Source organism: Zootoca vivipara, chromosome 11 (genome assembly GCF_963506605.1).
Source record: "Zootoca vivipara chromosome 11, rZooViv1.1, whole genome shotgun sequence".
Taxonomy (NCBI): Eukaryota; Metazoa; Chordata; class Lepidosauria; order Squamata; family Lacertidae; genus Zootoca; species Zootoca vivipara.
Genome location: NC_083286.1, coordinates 44,490,039 through 44,507,028, shown reverse-complemented (window position 1 = coordinate 44,507,028; position 16,990 = coordinate 44,490,039). Strand labels below are relative to the sequence as shown.

General features: G+C 41.8%; 1 long non-coding RNA gene across 1 annotated transcript; it reads left to right on the top strand.

Moving 5' to 3' along the window:
- The first annotated feature begins 9,935 nt into the window (after positions 1–9,935).
- On the top strand, positions 9,936–16,790 carry LOC118077366 (uncharacterized). The gene is made up of 3 exons (XR_004691623.2): positions 9,936–10,154; positions 13,116–13,184; positions 14,034–16,790. It is a non-coding gene; the product is annotated as an uncharacterized LOC118077366 (long non-coding RNA).
- Positions 16,791–16,990: the final 200 nt, after the last annotated feature.

Sequence of the window (16,990 nt, the reverse complement as noted above, 5' to 3'; positions counted from 1 at the left end):
TGTTTACTACATATGTTATAAATTGTATGATTTTGGAATTTTGATTGTTTGCTTAAGGAAAGAAAAATAATAAAGAAGGCAACCCATGCTCAGACCACCCCATAAGTAATCCTTTTTAAAAACACAAAACCCCTTCATATCAAATGCAGAAATGGGACAAAATGCATGTGTTCATCCATAAATGCATTCTGTCTCATTTCCACATTAATCTACACATTTTTATGTAAAAAAATTTGAAAAGGAATGTTTAAATACACATATTAATAGGCATTTTAAATTGTATTTTCTTTCTACATTTTGAGCTCTATGTTGACATTTTTGAGCTAAAATTGCACCTTTTTTGTGAAGCATGAAAACTTGTGGATAAGTAAGTTCTGGTCTGCACTTTTGTCTAGGAGGTGTGGATCGGGCCAGTTTTTTATCAAAATGGGAAAACATTAAATTCCTTAGCCATTTCTACTAGGCTGCAGTAAAATCCAACTTATTGGGATTGTCATGATGTTGACAAATCACAGGATTGTTGCAGGTACACTTTCCTGTGTTTACAAATGTTTCTCCATACGCCACCACCTCGAAAATGGCAAGAGGTTTTATGCAGCTACTCTTGCAGATCTCAAAAGCTGTTAGAAACACTGGCTTAACTATTTGCCTCAAGAAATGACTTTGCCTAAAAGAAGTACATGAAAATACACCCACAACGAAACAAAACAAACATAATGTATATCTCTCACACATTTCATTTTTGTTTACCAGGGACATGGAACCTGTGGCCTTCCAGATGTTGTTGAACTCCAGCTCACATCTGCCCCAGTCAGCATAATAGAGTCCAACAACCTATGGTGGGACGCATAAAAAATCAAGCAAGAAATGTATCTCACAGCATTAGAATCGCTATCATTTGGTATCTTTATGTGTCCATTGTCATAGAGCAATTTTCATTGATGCCATATTGGTGATATCTTTTCCAATATTGAAAGAAGCTGTCTGTTATCCTAACGTTTTTGTGCCTGACTCGTTGCCTTCTCAAATGCCCCCTAGTCAATCACATGAATGTGCGCGTAAAAAATCAACAACCCCCCTCCTCTTTTGACTATGTTATAGCAAAGAAAACTACAAGTTTTTCTGCCTTAGGGCATGCATGTTTTCACTGTACTGGATTATATTGTTTCATTCCACTAGTCTCTTCCACTTACTTAAAATGGTTCACAAAACATTTGATTAATGCACAGTAATTCAAAACACACGCGACTAGATGTCACACACAGTTTTTCTCTCTCTGGATTTTTCAGGGTTCCCCCGCCCCTCCTGCTAGCGCTCATGGCGAGCCTGGTACTCAGACCTTTTGATTTCTGAGTACAAATGACGTTCAGGATTTTATTTATTTCGTACGAAACGGCCAGGAAAAAGGCTTCCTGTGACCTACTCGGCAAAGGGTTTCCAGGAGAAGCTGCTTTCTTTCTACAAGGGGAATCTCAAGCTACCTCTACTCCCCAAAGCCACACCCTTTACCCTATGGAGCCCCAAGCCCAGATGTGGGTGGGGTGGGGTTTCTCAGTGGGGAACCAAAATAATTCCCGACCACTCAGCATGGAGACACCATGTACGGCAGTCAGAAGAATGGCAAGTCTTGCTCAATGCATTGTTGTACATTAGGGGTGGGGAGCCACAAGTTCTCCCCAGCAAACATCCCTTCCTTCTTTCTAGCATACGCTCAACCTTTCTGTAGTTTCAAATAGGGATAATTCTTATTAGATTGCCATACAATGGTTCTAGACTATATGGAAAGCTAAAACAACTGGGGGTGTGGAGGAGGGCAATTGTTGGAAGAAGATAACTGAAGATGAATGAGCCCCCCCCCAATTTATGGTGGATGTGTGATCATAGAAACATAGAATTGTAAATTTGGAAGGGACCCCAAGGTCATCTAGTTCAACCCCTCGCAATGCAGGAATCTTTTGCGCATCATGGGGCTCGAACCTATGACTGAGATTAAGAGTCTCATATACAGTCGTGCCTTGGTTGTCGAACGCCCTGGAATCAGAGGTGATTCTTCCGGTTTGTGTACGTTCTTTTGGAACACAAACGTCTGACGGGGCTTCCGCGGCTTCTGATTGGCTGCAGGAGGTTTCCGAATGTTTTGGAACTCGAACGGACTTCTGGAACAGATTCCGTTCTACCTCCAAGTTACGACTGTAGTGCAAATTCTTTGGAAAATGGTAAAGAACATAATAACATGTACAAATCCCCATGCACATTGTTGTTGTTTGCCCGTTAAATTTAAGTGAGTATAGCATCATCACAGTGGTTCTGGGGGCTATACATTCTAAGAATAGCCAGAATTTTGTATACCCAAGTATTGAAATAACAATTATACCTGGTAAAATAGACTTGAATAGAAAAAAATACATGGGAACAAATGTACGTTTTAAAACTTACAATGATATTAAATAACAAGGAAAAAATCTCATAGCTTAATACGTCAATAGGGAGTTCAGAGTATCAGGAAATAGTGTGGACTCTATATTAATGTAGAAGCATTGTAAAGGTACAATAATCAATAGTATGGGAACCTGCTTTTAGTATAGGAATAAGGCTAAGCACTGGGTAAAGAATTTAAATCAAAGTTTGATAAATATTCATGTGTGATAGTTGCACAATTCTGTACAGTGGTACCTCGCTAGACGAACGCCTCGCGCAACGGAAAAATCACAAAACGAAAACGTTTTGCGATTTTTTTGGCAGACTCGCTAGACGAAGTTTTCTATGGCCGTGCCATATAAAACTTCGCAAGATGAAGCAGGGCGCCACGAGGAGGAGGAAGTCAGACCGAGCCTCCTCCGGGGAGCCTGCCCGCCTCGCGCTTCTGCCGCTGCCATCGCCCGGCTTCCGCAGGGCCATGGCGATTGGCGCCACTGCACCGAAACGGCCGCCGACAGCCGAGCAGCAGCCGGATCCCCCCTCACCCTCACCTTAAGCTGCCGTGCACGGGAGAGCTGCGTGCGAACGGGAGAGCGCGAACGGGATAGGCTAACCAGACAGCCTGCTTGCCTGCGCGTGAACGGGTTGGCTGTCTGGTTGGGCGCGAGGGTCCGGCTGCTGGGGAAGGAGGGAGGGAGCCTCCTCCTGCTTCCCCCTCCCCAGAGCCTTTAAAACTTCCAGCCATGGCAGGTGAGTTGGCGCCTTTTTTGCGCATAGGAACGCATTAATTAAATTTCAATGCATTCCTATGGGAAACCGTGCTTCGCAAGATGAAATTTTCGCATTACGAAATGACTCGTTGAACGAATTAATTTCGTCTTGCGAGGTACCACTGTATTATGTGTGATTTATAGATGTTCTTGTTTTATATCATGTGGTTTTGTAAAAATTACATATTTGCATATATATATATATATATATATATATATATATATATATATATATATATACAGCGTGGACTGAAAAACAGAAGAGAATAACTAAACAACCTGATATGGATAAGCAACACTTTTGAGTTGCCAAGTGTATTTTGACCATATGGTCTTCTTCAGTGACAAATATTGATAAGTTGATTAGCTGCTCCAGAGTTGATCCAGAATACACACTGTTTCAGGCTTGTTTGTAATCAACAGATTGCAGTGACTGTTCACACACTTCAATCATAGCAATTTTTTTCACCCACCCCCACCAGTTTGGTGATTGGACAATTTTATTACTCTATTTTTTAAAAAATATATGGTGAGTTCCATCTGTTTTACAAAAAAAAAGGAGAGGAAATAAGTAAGAAGAAAATATTAAATAATTCCACAGTTTAGTTTTTCTAAGAGCTTGAGGCCTCATACATGATGGTCCATGAATATTAAAACGGTCCACGAAGTCCTTTCACTATAAGATTGAATGAATCCATTATTTTTTCAAGGTTAGAATCAATTTCTTTTATTGAGGTGGAAATGCCTTAAATTAGCTTATCTAGACATAACCTTTATTTTCTTTATTTCTTGTAAGGATTAACAACTGGTCGCCCAGAAGCCCAGTCAGGCCCTCACCATAGTCCAAATATCCAAATATCAATATCCAAAGACACCACTGCCTCTCAACTTGATGTCTTTCCAGGAAGAGCAAGATAAAAACTGCAAAATTACGCTGTTGTGCTCACCCACTTCCCTGAGAGGTGAGGAGTTTGGGAGTGCTGTGGTTACTCAGCTTTGATTTCATTCGGAAGAAAGTCTTGGGGGCTTTCTGGTGTTTTGTAAAATAGTATATAGGTTGAACACAGGTGTTGATGACACACCTTAAACACTGCAGTGGACAGCAGTGGGTAGAAGTCTAGTGCTTCTTTATCAGGTCTCCAAAGAGGCAGCCTAAGAGCTCAATTATCTGTATCTATCACATCTTCTATCTCCAATTCCAAATTTGTTTCTCCTCACACAGAGACATCTAGGTCAGCCCAACCTTGGCTGGAGTGGAAGGAGAAATATTTCCCAGCCATTCAGAAGACCAGCTATTGATGGCGATTAGCCAATCTTCTTTCTAAAAAGGAAGGTTGAGTGGAAACTTTCCTGGAACTATTAAGATAATCACCCACTCCCTTAATATTCTCCTGTTGAAATACACACCCCTCAGTCTTACAGCAATACTGTGGTTGTAGTAAGCCATTGACAAAAGCAACGACAAACCTAGACAGCATCTTAAAAAGCAGAGACATGCTTTTTAACTAGATGGACCTTGTTGACAAAGGTCCGTATAGTTAAAGCTATGGTTTTCCCAGTAGTGATGTATGGAAGTGAGAGCTGGACCATAAAGAAGGCTGATCGCCAAAGAATTGATGCTTTTGAATTATGGTGCTGGAGGAGACTCTTGAGAGTCCCATGGACTGCAAGAAGATCAAACCTATCCATTCTTAAGGAAATCAGCCCAGAGTGCTCACTGGAAGGACAGATCCTGAAGCTGAGGCTCCAATATTTTGGCCACCTCATGAGAAGAAAAGACTCCCTGGAAAAGACCCTGATGTTGGGAAAGATTGAGGGCACAGGGAGAAGGGGACGACAGAGGACAAGATGGTTGGACAGTGTTCTTGAAGCCACCAACGTGAGTCTGACCAAACTGCGGGAGGCAGTGGAAGACAGGAGTGCCTGGCGTGCTCTGGTCCAAGAGGTCACGAAGAGTCGGACAGGACTAAATGACCAAACAACAACAACAAAGTAAGCCATTGGATGTGCCACTTGTTTGGATCATGCATGCGACAACTGCAGTGCATCTCCATCATTATTGAGGGATTTTCAGGGGGAATTTAAAAGCATGCTTGTTTACCCAGGCATGTGGTGGCTTCAAGATATTGTTCCTGCCAACCTAGAAGATAATATTTTAAAGTGTTTTAAAGATTCTTTTTAATAATAATAATAATAATATTGATGTCCTTGCTGCCCTGGCTTCCTTTGGGTAGAAGGGCAGGATATAAACTGAATAAATACATAAATGCAATGATATAAACAACTGCTCATCATTTGCTACGGTAGGTGATATGGCAGCCACGCTGAGCGCAGTTGGTCACTCTTATGTATGAGCATAGAATCATAGAATCATAGAGTTGGAAGAGACCACAAGGGCCATCCAGTCCAACCCCCTGCCAAGCAGGAAACACCATCAAAGCATTCCTGACAGATGGCTGTCAAGACTCTGCTTAAAGACCTCCAAAGAAGGAGACTCCACCATACTCCTTGGTAGCAAATTCCACTGCCGAACAGCTCTTACTGTCAGGAAGTTCATCCTAATGCTTAAGTAGAATTTTCTTTCTTGTAGTTTGAATCTATTGCTCCGTGTCCGCTTCTCTGGAGCAGCAGAAAACAACCTTTCTCCCTCCTCTATATGACATCATTTTATATATTTGAACATGGCTATCATATCACCCCTTAACCTTCTCTTCTCCAGGCTAAACATACCCAGCTCCCTAAGCCAGTTCCTCATAAGGCATCGTTTCCAGGCAAATGAGAATGAGCAGTTGAGGTAGATGAAGGGAGCATTATTCCAAAGTCCCTGCTGTTCTCACTGAAGATAAGTCCATTTCTTGGGTCTTAGCTTGTGAAGGATAGTCAGTGGACAAAATGAGTATTGCATAGCCTTCAACGTTTATTCAAAATATGGCCTCAGTTTAAAAAGAGCTAATAATTACCCAGTTTGGGGACAGGTAAGAAAAACAACTACCAATATGCACTAAGTGTACTGGAAATTCACTGGTTGCAGAAAATGTAGATGCTATGAGGCAATTTGTCTTTGTAAGGAGATATGTCCATCAAGAATCCCAAGATGGAGCACACAATGTTGTTAGAAGATTTTTGCTTAATACTTTCCCCCAAGGTGCTTGACTGTATAAATGTACACAATTCATATAAATGAAGTCTATTGTTTGGTAATGGCACCAGAAAACAAATGGAACTGATGCATGCCCTGTTTTTTTTGTTTTTGTTTAAAAGCATCAACAGATTCCCCAGAAGACTTGGCAGGGTTTTGTTCTAGCTTTGCGTCTCTTCATCGCTTCCTGCACCACAAAATTGAAATGTGGTCAATTGTTTGTTTTCATAATTTCCAGCCTCCAGTTCTTTCTCAGTCAATTGGAGTCATTTTTTATTAGAGTAAAGTTAGGCTGTCTTCCAGAAAATGATAGCTATTTTGCCCACAAGAAACTTTCAGAAGATGACATGCTTATTAATCCACTTTTGTTTATGTTCCAAAATACTTGAGAATTCCGGTTTCTAGTTCTCTCCAAGGATGGGCTCAGAGTGCAAGGCAACATCCACAGTTAGCTTGCCTCTCTCTCTCTCTGCTGGAATCTGCTGCTGGACACTTTGTCGGGAAAACTTGCATGGCTGAATACCTCAGTGAAGTGGGTCCCTGTTTGTTGCTCAGCTTACTCCATCCTTTGCAAACCTGGTGCCCTCCAGATGTTTTGAACCACAATTCCCATCAGCTCCAGCCAGAACGTTGCTGATGAGAGTTGTAGTCCAAAACATCTGGAGGTGTCCAGTTGGTGAAGGCTGATTTACAGAGTGCCTCTAAAAACACACATACAAGGCTTCATTCAAGGTGGCGATAAAGTTTTGTCAGGGTCCAGGCAGAAGAAAAAAAGTACTTCTTCACACAACACATCATCAATTTATGGAATTTGCTGCCACAGGATGTGGTGATAGCTGCTAGCTTACATGGCTTTAAAGGAGATCTGACAAATTCATGAAGCATTGGTGTCTCAAAGGTCTATTCGCCATGGATTCTCCAGATTCAGAGGCTGCTTGCTGTTAAATGCCAGTTGCTGGATGAGCAACAACAGGCCCACATCCAGTCTACAGGCTGTACAGAGGCATGTTAGATGGCTGTAAAAGTGAATTAGACAAATTCATGGAAAATAAGGCTTTTGATGTCTATTAGCCACAATGTTTATGTTCTAATTCCCCCATTGGAGGCAGTGCCTCTGTGTCAGTTACCGGGAATCACAAGAAGCCAGAGTGCTTTTGTGCTCAGATCCTGCTTCAAAGAACAATTTTAAAATTACCTGGAGAATTCTGATTTGAATAATACTCTGCCTAGCATATGTAGTGAAATTCCTTATTGCTCAATGGTGCCAGAGTTATCTTGCAAAAGAAACAGGCTGATATGTTGTTTTATATCACTTTGATTTTAATTGCTGCTCCATTTGTTGTTGTTTTTAGATTTGTTATAATTTCTAATTACATTTATTAGATTTTGATGTTGTTTTACTGTATTTACTGGTGTTGTTTTTACTGTACTTTATGAGGACATTTTGTTTGAAAAGCAGCATAAATATTGTTTAAATAATATATATATGTGTGTGTATTGTATTGTACACACACTACACACACACACCCCCCCCCACACACAAACTTCTAGTCTCTTAAACAATATTTGTACACACACACACACACACACACACACACACTTCTAGTCCCTGGACTAAATACTATCTAGAGCAGGCATCCCCAAACTGCGGCCCTCCAGATGTTTTGGCCTACAACTCCCATGACCCCTAGCTAACAGGACCAGTGGTCGGGGAAGATGGGAATTGTAGTCCAAAATATCTGGAGGGCCAAAGTTTGGGGATGCCTGGTCTAGAGGCTAGGCTGGTTCTCAGATTGGCCAACCTTGCTGTAGATGAAACATGTTGCATCTGATATACAGGTAATCCTAGATCTGCTAGAGCTTGCATGATATCTTATAATATTCTGTCTTGCTTTCTGCCAGATCGACTTTCCTATACATGCTTTGATTATAGTGTTTGAGCTAAAAAAGACCCCACCAAGGGCCAAATGAAAACCACACATTATTGGAAAGTAGATATAGAAGGCAAGGTGGATGCTGTCATGAACAAAATTGTAGAATCCATACATATAACTGCCTCTCTTTGTGTGTTCCATTTACTGAGCAAGACCAGCCCAATGACTCAGGCAACTTAGTTCCTGGAAAGGAGCTTACGCAGACTATGAGCCAAAGGGCGATTGACTAATAGAATCTGTGGAGCCTCAGATCTTGTGTATATGAGTGGGGAGCTATTATATAAATATACATTTTTATTTATTTATCCATCAAGATGCTTCCTAAACTGATAGCTCAAAGTCCTGTTTTCTTCTGAATTAAACTCGAAGGTACACTTCATTCTCAGAATAAGACCTATCCAGCCCCATGCATCCACCTGCAGGTAAGTCTCACTGAACTCAGTGGGGCTTGTATTTGAGTAGACATACCTAAGAATGCACCGTGAGTCACTTTTCTGGGCATACAGAAAGTAGGAAATTGCAAGCCTGGAGCAGTTAGTCACTGTGGTGTCATGGACGTTCATAATTTCCTGGACTGGAATGTTCAGCATATTTATGAATTGAGCATCTGCAACCCCCCCCCCCAGTTTTCATGCTGCCCCAAATTGTGAAATGGGATTCCGTGCATGTTACAGTCATAGTTTAGCATACCCTTTCTCTTCATTTTCACCAGAGCATCTAAGTAAGAACATAAAATGAGGCTGCTGGATCAGGCCAAAGGCTCAGCTAATCCAGCATCCTGTTCTCAGTGGCCAACCAGATGCTTAGGGGAAGCTTGAAAGCATTATATTTTATGAAGGTTATCCATACGCTGGACAAACCTTCCATTGATTGCAGTGCACTCTAAGTCCAGACTACTTAGACATTCATAGAATCATAGAGTTGGAAGGGATCTCAAACCTCATCTACTCCAACCCCAGCTGATGCAGGGAATCTGCTGTTACATTTCTGATAGGAGGGCCATCCAGCCTCTGTATAGAAACCTCTAAACACCTTCTGGGTCAACCTGTTCCATGCTGAACAGTTCACACCCAGTGGCCCTGGGTGTCATCACTGAGGGGGGTGACAAAATGGCAAAAATAAGTGTTTTTAAAATCATTTTTGGGGGGCAGGCTCACAACACTTTTTTGGGATTTTTTTTTATTTAAAACAAGTTTAATAACTTTGTCTGGCAATTAATTAACCTCAACAAGTCAACACAATACGTATTGAAACTTTTTAGTTCAGTCAACAAACGCAACGAAACGCATATGGATAAGGAAGGGGAGGGGGTGTTTCTTTCCGCCGATTCGCCAAAGTCTGTCTCTGCATTATTCATCATTACTCAACCCACAACCAATCCTATCCACTGCCATGCCGGTCAGTCACCCCACGTCATTCTGTTGAGTTAGGTAAAGGTAAAGGGACCCCTCACCATTAGGTCCAGTCGTGACCGAGTCCGGGGTTGCGGCGCTCATCTTGTGTTATTGGTCGAGGGAGCCGGCGTACAGCTTCCAGGTCATGTGGCCAGCATGACAAAGCCGCTTCTGGAGAATTAAAGCAGCACACGGAAATGGCGTTTACCTTCCCGCTGTAGCGGTACCTATTTATCTACTTTGAGGTGCTTTCAAACTGCTAGGTTGGCAGGCGCTGGGACCGAGCAATGGGAGCTCACCCCGTCGCAGGGATTCGAACCGCCAACCTTCTGACTGGCAAGTCCTAGGCTCTGTGGTTTTAACCCACAGCACCACCCGCTGTTGAGTTAGTTGTGCATTATTACTGAAGCTTGTAAGTGCTGTGCTGAATTCATTTTTGTTACATTTTTTAGTTCATTGATTCATTGTGATCATCCTCTTCTCTATGATACTGAGTTTGGTAAGTAACGTAAATATTACGATGCATGCTATTTGTTTCAATTTTATGTTAAGCCAAATCTGCAAAATAGCGAAATTAATTAAAAATTTCATTCATAAGAAATTCCCATTGCGAAAAAAAGGTTTTAAGTGCTTATGCTCACAATGTTAAATAAATGAAGCAGAAAATAACACTTGCAACTGTATCTTATTTTTCCTTATTTTAATAATTTCAATGGGTGTGTGTGTGACAAGAAATTTTCCGCACCGGAAACCACATGACCTTGCTATGCCACTGTTCATACCACCAGGAAATTCTTCTTAATATCCTTTTTTTTGTAATTTGAGCCCATTGGTTCAAGTCTCACCCCCCATGGAGCAACCAATTTGCTCAATCATTAGCGTGACAGACCTGCAAATATTTGAAGATGGCTATCATATAGCCTCTTAATCATCTCATCTCTTTTATCCTTTCTATCTGAGCCAGTTTTCTCAATTGTTTCTTACAAATGGTTTTTGTGGTTACTTTTTTCCTCTAAACTCCTCTTGTTCTTAGGTATGTTTGTTTTGAGGAGTGTATGATGATGTGGTAGAGGAATTTCCAAGCTGTTCTCTGCCATGATGGGTGCTGATGGTTACAATTCGTAAGGGACAAAATAAGAAGGCACATACAAGTGGGTAGACGAATATTATAAACCAGGAGAGGACTCTCAGAAAGAAGACTAGTTTTGTGCCAAAGCTCACCAAGAAATTTTGCAGAACTTCTTGGCTGACTGCTAGGTTACAGCCTAGCATTGCTGTAAAGACAGGCCCCCCAATTTTTGTATTGTTTCAAAACAGCTAGCCAAAATTCAATATTCAGATGACCATGATGGCTAAAGTACCATTCTCCCCATGCAACATAATTGATGTTCTGGCTCTGTTCTTGATCTCTTGCACGCTACTGGAACTCATGATTCACCTGCTTAATGGTGACTCCACCTGCATACTAGAAACAGAACAAGTGGGAGAGAAGTAAAACACCAAGTGAATATTAATGGTGATGCTGGTGGCATGAATGACTACTGGGGCAGATAACTTGGTTAGGACAACAGGGAACAACTCTAAAGCACTGATAGGGCTGGTCTCACCATTAGGCAGAGTGAGGTGACTGCTTCAGGTGGCATATATTGGGAGGTGGCGGTGCCTCTTGGCTCTTCCTCCTGAGCAACCTTCTGTTGGAGAAGAGAACTGGGTGCCATGCAACTTGCCACCCACATTTATAGCTACCCTGCTGATCTCCCTCAGGGGCAATGCAGTGCCCCACTGCTTACTACTGCAGTAGGATTCACTACTGTATGTGGAATGGGTGCAAGTGCCTCAGGCTGGGAAATGTCTTGGGCTGGCTTTGGAGGCAAATGCACTTAAAATTAAGCACATCTGAATACATGCTCAAAGAAAGAATTCACTTTCAGTAGAAGAAGTGAGCTTGCAGTCCTTTCAGACAAAAATCCACTCCTCGTTCCTTCCCCAAAATATTTTTTTTTAAATTTCACCAGCAATGAAAGGGTGTGGAGGGAGAGGTTTTATTGTTAATGCTAGTGATAGAAGAATTGGGAGTAATATATTGTGAATCTTCTGAAAATGCAGTTGTTGGGGAGATCTATCTTTTGACTCCTTTTGGTTTAGAAGGTGCCCAATGGGATTAATTTTAAAAAATTAAAAAGAAGAGCACACGATGAAGAACAAAATGGGACTCTGGGACCACTGCTTGCTTGGTAATGAAACCTGGCAGACTTGGATAAAAACTCACAAGACAATTCTCTTTTACTATCCAACTATGCTCATAAACCACAGGCTATTTATCTAATGGGAGAACAATAGATCTAAATTTAGAATTTTCTGATCTGGTTTGTAAAAGACCAGTAAAAGCTAGCAATTGTGGTGGTTGGCAAAAGTCTTCTTCACCTTTCCAGAGTCCTAGAGCAAATACCTGGATAACATGAAACATTTATTAGTCCTAAATGTTGCAAGATGGTTAAGCACTGTCACAGTCAAATCATCCAAGTTCTCTTTTTAAACACACACACACACACACACACACACACACGTTCTATCCAAAGCCAACATATACTTCCTAAGACCTGATCTGTCCTGAGGCAACAATTATACAATTTGTAATGTGCCCAAGTTCAACAAGAGACATTCCTCTGAGTTCTCAAGTTTGAGACTAAGATGGGGAGGAATCAACTTAGATTGACAGTGTTAGCACTTGTTTGAGTCGTGGTGTCTATATTAGCACAATGGAGGGCAGCAGATGTAGATGGAAAGCTACTGGGTTGATCTGTTCCTCTACCTCAAAGGGACCAATATACTTTGGGTTCAACTTCTTGCTCAGTGGTAGAGCATCTGCTTTGAATGCAGAAGAATATGTTGGGATAGGAGAGATGTTGCCATATACAATTACTGACTCACACTTGCATGCATGAAAGGGTTAACCTGAGCCTCAGCTCAAGTTAGCCAGAGTCTCCGCTCCCTGCTTCTCAGTCTTTTCTCTTTGTGCTTCCTGAAACACTGAAACACGTGAAGAAGGAGCCATGTGGCTATGGCTCCCTGCAAGTGAACCGAATCTCTAAAATGAGATTTTTACAGCCTGAATCTTTGCTAATCCAAAGATTGTGTGATCCTTTTTGTTAGGAAACCAAATACTTTTCTTTTTAAGTCATTTAGAACCTTTTTCTTTTTCTTTGTTTTACTGCCAACAGATGGAAACTGCTTTGATGCAATTTCTGGAAACCCTGTGAGCAAAACATTCACTTATTTGCAAAGCTAGGTGTCTGTGGTTTATTCTAGCCTAAGTATTTTTGGTAGGAACATTTGTTTAAAGGTGGATGAGGGCAGATGTAAATCTAACCAAGTTTTAACGTGCTTGGAGTAGTCACCCTTGTGCTTAAATCTGCTATGAGAGAGTAAGGATCTCTCTCCCAAACCTCTCTTTCAACAGGAGGCCCCTGCCTGAAACTTTGGAGAGCTGCTGCCAGTCTTACATGGAGACTTCCAGCCTTACAGAGAGGTAAGATTGTAGCCTTCCAGCCTTACAGAGAGGTAAGATAAGCTTCCCTGAAAGACAGCTTGCACACCACCGGTGTAGCCATGTACCCTACTTTGCAGAGGACACTTCCAAGATAGAAAATGAACCATAATAAGGGGAAGCAGGGGCCTTAACATTCCTGGTCAAGCAGACTGAACAGGCCACCTTGTCACTGTCTTCTAATAATAATAATAATAATAATAATAATAATAATAATAATAATTTATTTATACCCCGTCCATCTGGCTGGGTTTCCCCAGCCACTCTGGGCGGCTTCCAACCAAATATTTAAAACAATACAGCATCAAACATTAAAAACTTCCCTAACAGGGCTGCCTTCAGTTGTCTTTTAAAAGTAAAATAGTTGCTTATTGCCTTGACATCTGATGGGAGGGCGGTCCACAGGGTGGGTGCCACCACCGATAAGGGCCTCTGCTTGCTTCCCTGCAACATGGCTTCTTGCAACGAGGGAACCGCCAGAAGGCCCTCGGCGCTGGATCTCAGTGTCCGGGCTGAACGATGGGGGTGGAGATGCTCCTTCAGATATACACGACCGAGGCCATTTAGGGCTTTAAAGGCCAGTACCAACACTTTGAATTGTGCTCGGAAACGTACTGGGAGCACAATTCAAAGGTAAGCCCACATAGAGCGCATTGCAGTAGTCCAAGCGGGAGATAACCAGAGCATGCACCACTCTGGCAAGACAGTCTGCCTTTTTAGTTAAATTACAGATATAATTTCTAAATTAGCATATAATTTCTAAATTAGCATGTATGAATTTTATATGCATCTTTGGGTTTTGGGGGGTATGTATCTTCTTCTTTTTTGCAGTACAAAGTTGCCACCCTACTGAAATTCCTATGCAACATATATGAAGTGTTGGGTGCCCCCCCGGAGAATATTCTCAGTTTATGCAGGTGGAAACAGGACTGGCCACTAGCACCCTGCATGAAATGACCATGTGCTCTAAAACAAGTTCAAAACCCCCATTTCCAAGCAATACAAGGATTCCTTGGAGGGACAGGGCTTTGAGAAGAAAGGAAATTTCTGATCTCAGCCATTTCTGGCTCTTATGAAGCAGGCATTTATCTACTTGCTGGTCTTCTTCGGTCGATTCCTCTACAGAATATACGTTCAAAAAGGATTTCAGTTTAATTCATAAACAGAAATGTAGGGAAGCCAGCTGTTGCTGCGGAGAGGGGGGAGGAACTAAAAAAGAAAAAGAAAAAAAAGGAATGCACGACAGCTTGACTTGCTGTTGACTTCTTAAGTGACCAGTTCAAATAGCCAGGGGATATGTTAACTAAACCGACAACCAGATTCCAGCGGGTGGAGGTTATGACAACATTTGTCTTTCCAGCTGTGCGCTTGCCAAAATGGTCACAGGCAAATCTCTCCCGCTTCTGGAGCCAGCCTCTACCACACACTGTAGTTCTGTGTTTTTCATTCATTCAGCCGGTTGCTGAACTGTCACACAATTCAATCACTGGGTGAAAGACCAATTATGGAACAGTCATAGTGCGCATTTTTAAAGGCCAAATTAGATTTACTTATTATAACCAAGAATGTGTATCTGTGCCCTTTGGCAATTGTGGGGAGAAGTGTGGGGGAGAAGATTCAGATGTAAACTAATCCATTGAACAAAAAGAAAAAGGGAAAAACACAGAAGGGACATACATATGAAGCTGCTTAATGCTGAATGAGACCATTTGCCCTTCCAGTCCAGGGACTGATTCTGACCAACAGCTGTTCTCCAAAATCTCAAGTGGGGATCTTTTTTAGACTTGATTTCTTTTAGTGGCAGTACAAGGGATTGAAACTGAGATCTTCTGCCTGGAAGGCATGTGCCCATCCCCAACATTGCACTGTTTTACACAAGCAGTGCTTAACTCGAGACGGGTCTTGTGAGGCTTAGCTGCACCACCTGTTTTCAATGCCAGAGCATGAATCCATGGCATTGAAAGAAGGGAATAACTTTGAGTGTCTTCCTCCACTTTGATGTTTCTACATCTTGTTCCTCACATAGGAAGGATTTAGAGGGTCAATGGGGGATGACTTCTACATGGCTTAGAGCAGGCATCCCCAAACTTCGGCCCTCCAGATGTTTTGGACTACAATTCCCATCTTCCCCGACCACTGGTCCTGTTAGCTAGGGATCACGGGAGTTGTAGGCCAAAACATCTGGAGGGCCGCAGTTTGGGGATGCCTGGCTTAGAGGCTTGATGCCCTTTTGTTTTACAGCTCAGTGGTAACAATGCTCCTGGCTCACAACCAACCTTACGAAAGTGTCCATTGCAAAATGGTCCAGGCAACATTTGATACAAATGTCCCCATGTTCAGAGGTTACTGTAGGTGGGTAGCTACTGGACAGAGGACCTTTTCTGTTGTTCCACCATCATTGTGGAACACCCTCTCTGTCTAGCATCATTTTTAATAATTATTTACATGTGTGCTAGATCCATCTGCTTTCTCTTGCTTTTAATACTGAACATTGATCCAATGTTAACCTGCCTCCTATTTTTTACCTTTTAGTTTTAGATCAGCTGGGATCAAGCTTCCATAGCGTAAACCAGGGGTGGCTAATCTCTAGCCCTCCAGACTTTGTTGGACTACGATTCCTACCATCCCTAAGCCCTTAGCCATGTTGACAGGCTGGTAGGAGTTGGTCCTTCAACATCTAGAGGGCTACATCTGCTCTAAACAGATAATGACCTTTAGAAGACTCAATAGAGCCTTCAGCAACTTGTAAACAGAAAAGAAGGCTCAGGAAGTAATCCTTGGTGTCATAAGTGGGGAGTTACAACCATCTCTGTGCTTTCATATGTGAAATGAGGGAGGGTATGAGACTGGGGCTAACAGTTAAGGGAAGGGCCTTCGCTCAATGGCACATTGCTATGCAAAAGGCCATAGGTTCAATTCTTAGTATCTCCTAGTAGGGCCGGGAATGTGTCCCTATCCGAAACATTGGAGACCTGATGCCAAATGATGTTGAAAATATTGACCTAGAAAGGAGAAATGATCTGACTTTTTATAAAGCAGCTTCGTATGGACTGGAGTCATTTTCTGAGTCTCTCAGGGGAAAGCTTGTCTCATCCCTTATTTTGGCAGGGGCATAGTTGATGTTGATGCTAAGAATTGGGATTACGGCATTTCAATACTTCTTTCTTCATATATTGTTCAGGCTTGATATTTTTAATCCCACACATGTGTTTTTCCACATTTCTCTCTCTCTCTCTAAATGGTTGTTGGTGAGCCCTTTCTCTAGCTCAGTACAAGGCAGGTACCTATGAGCCACAGTCGGGCCTAGGAAGAAGATGTTTCATAAATGGTGCAAGAATGTGTTGTTTTGGGTTATTTGGCCACTGTGTCTTTTGAATAGTCAAGTCTTGGACCAGAATACTCCTGTAAAAGCTACCTGTTGAAGGAGCAAGACTTAGTCTGACCCCTGTGTTTTTCCTCCCTCATGGTTTGGATTTATGGACTACTTAAAATGAGGCTGCATTTTAAATTTTAATATTGTATTTTAATCTGTATTTTAATTAATTGCTTTTTATGTTTTATTGTAATTTTATTGGCATTAGCCGACCTGAGCCCGGTTTTGACTGGGGAGGGCGGGGTATAAATAATAATAATAATAATAATAATAATGCAGATTAGGGATGAGGGATGAGGGAGAACTTTGATTCCATTCTCATTCACCTAATTTGCACTTTCTGAAACAGCAAGTAATGTGTACAAAAATGCACATGCTATGTAATGTTTGCATATAAATATGCAATGAATGAAAA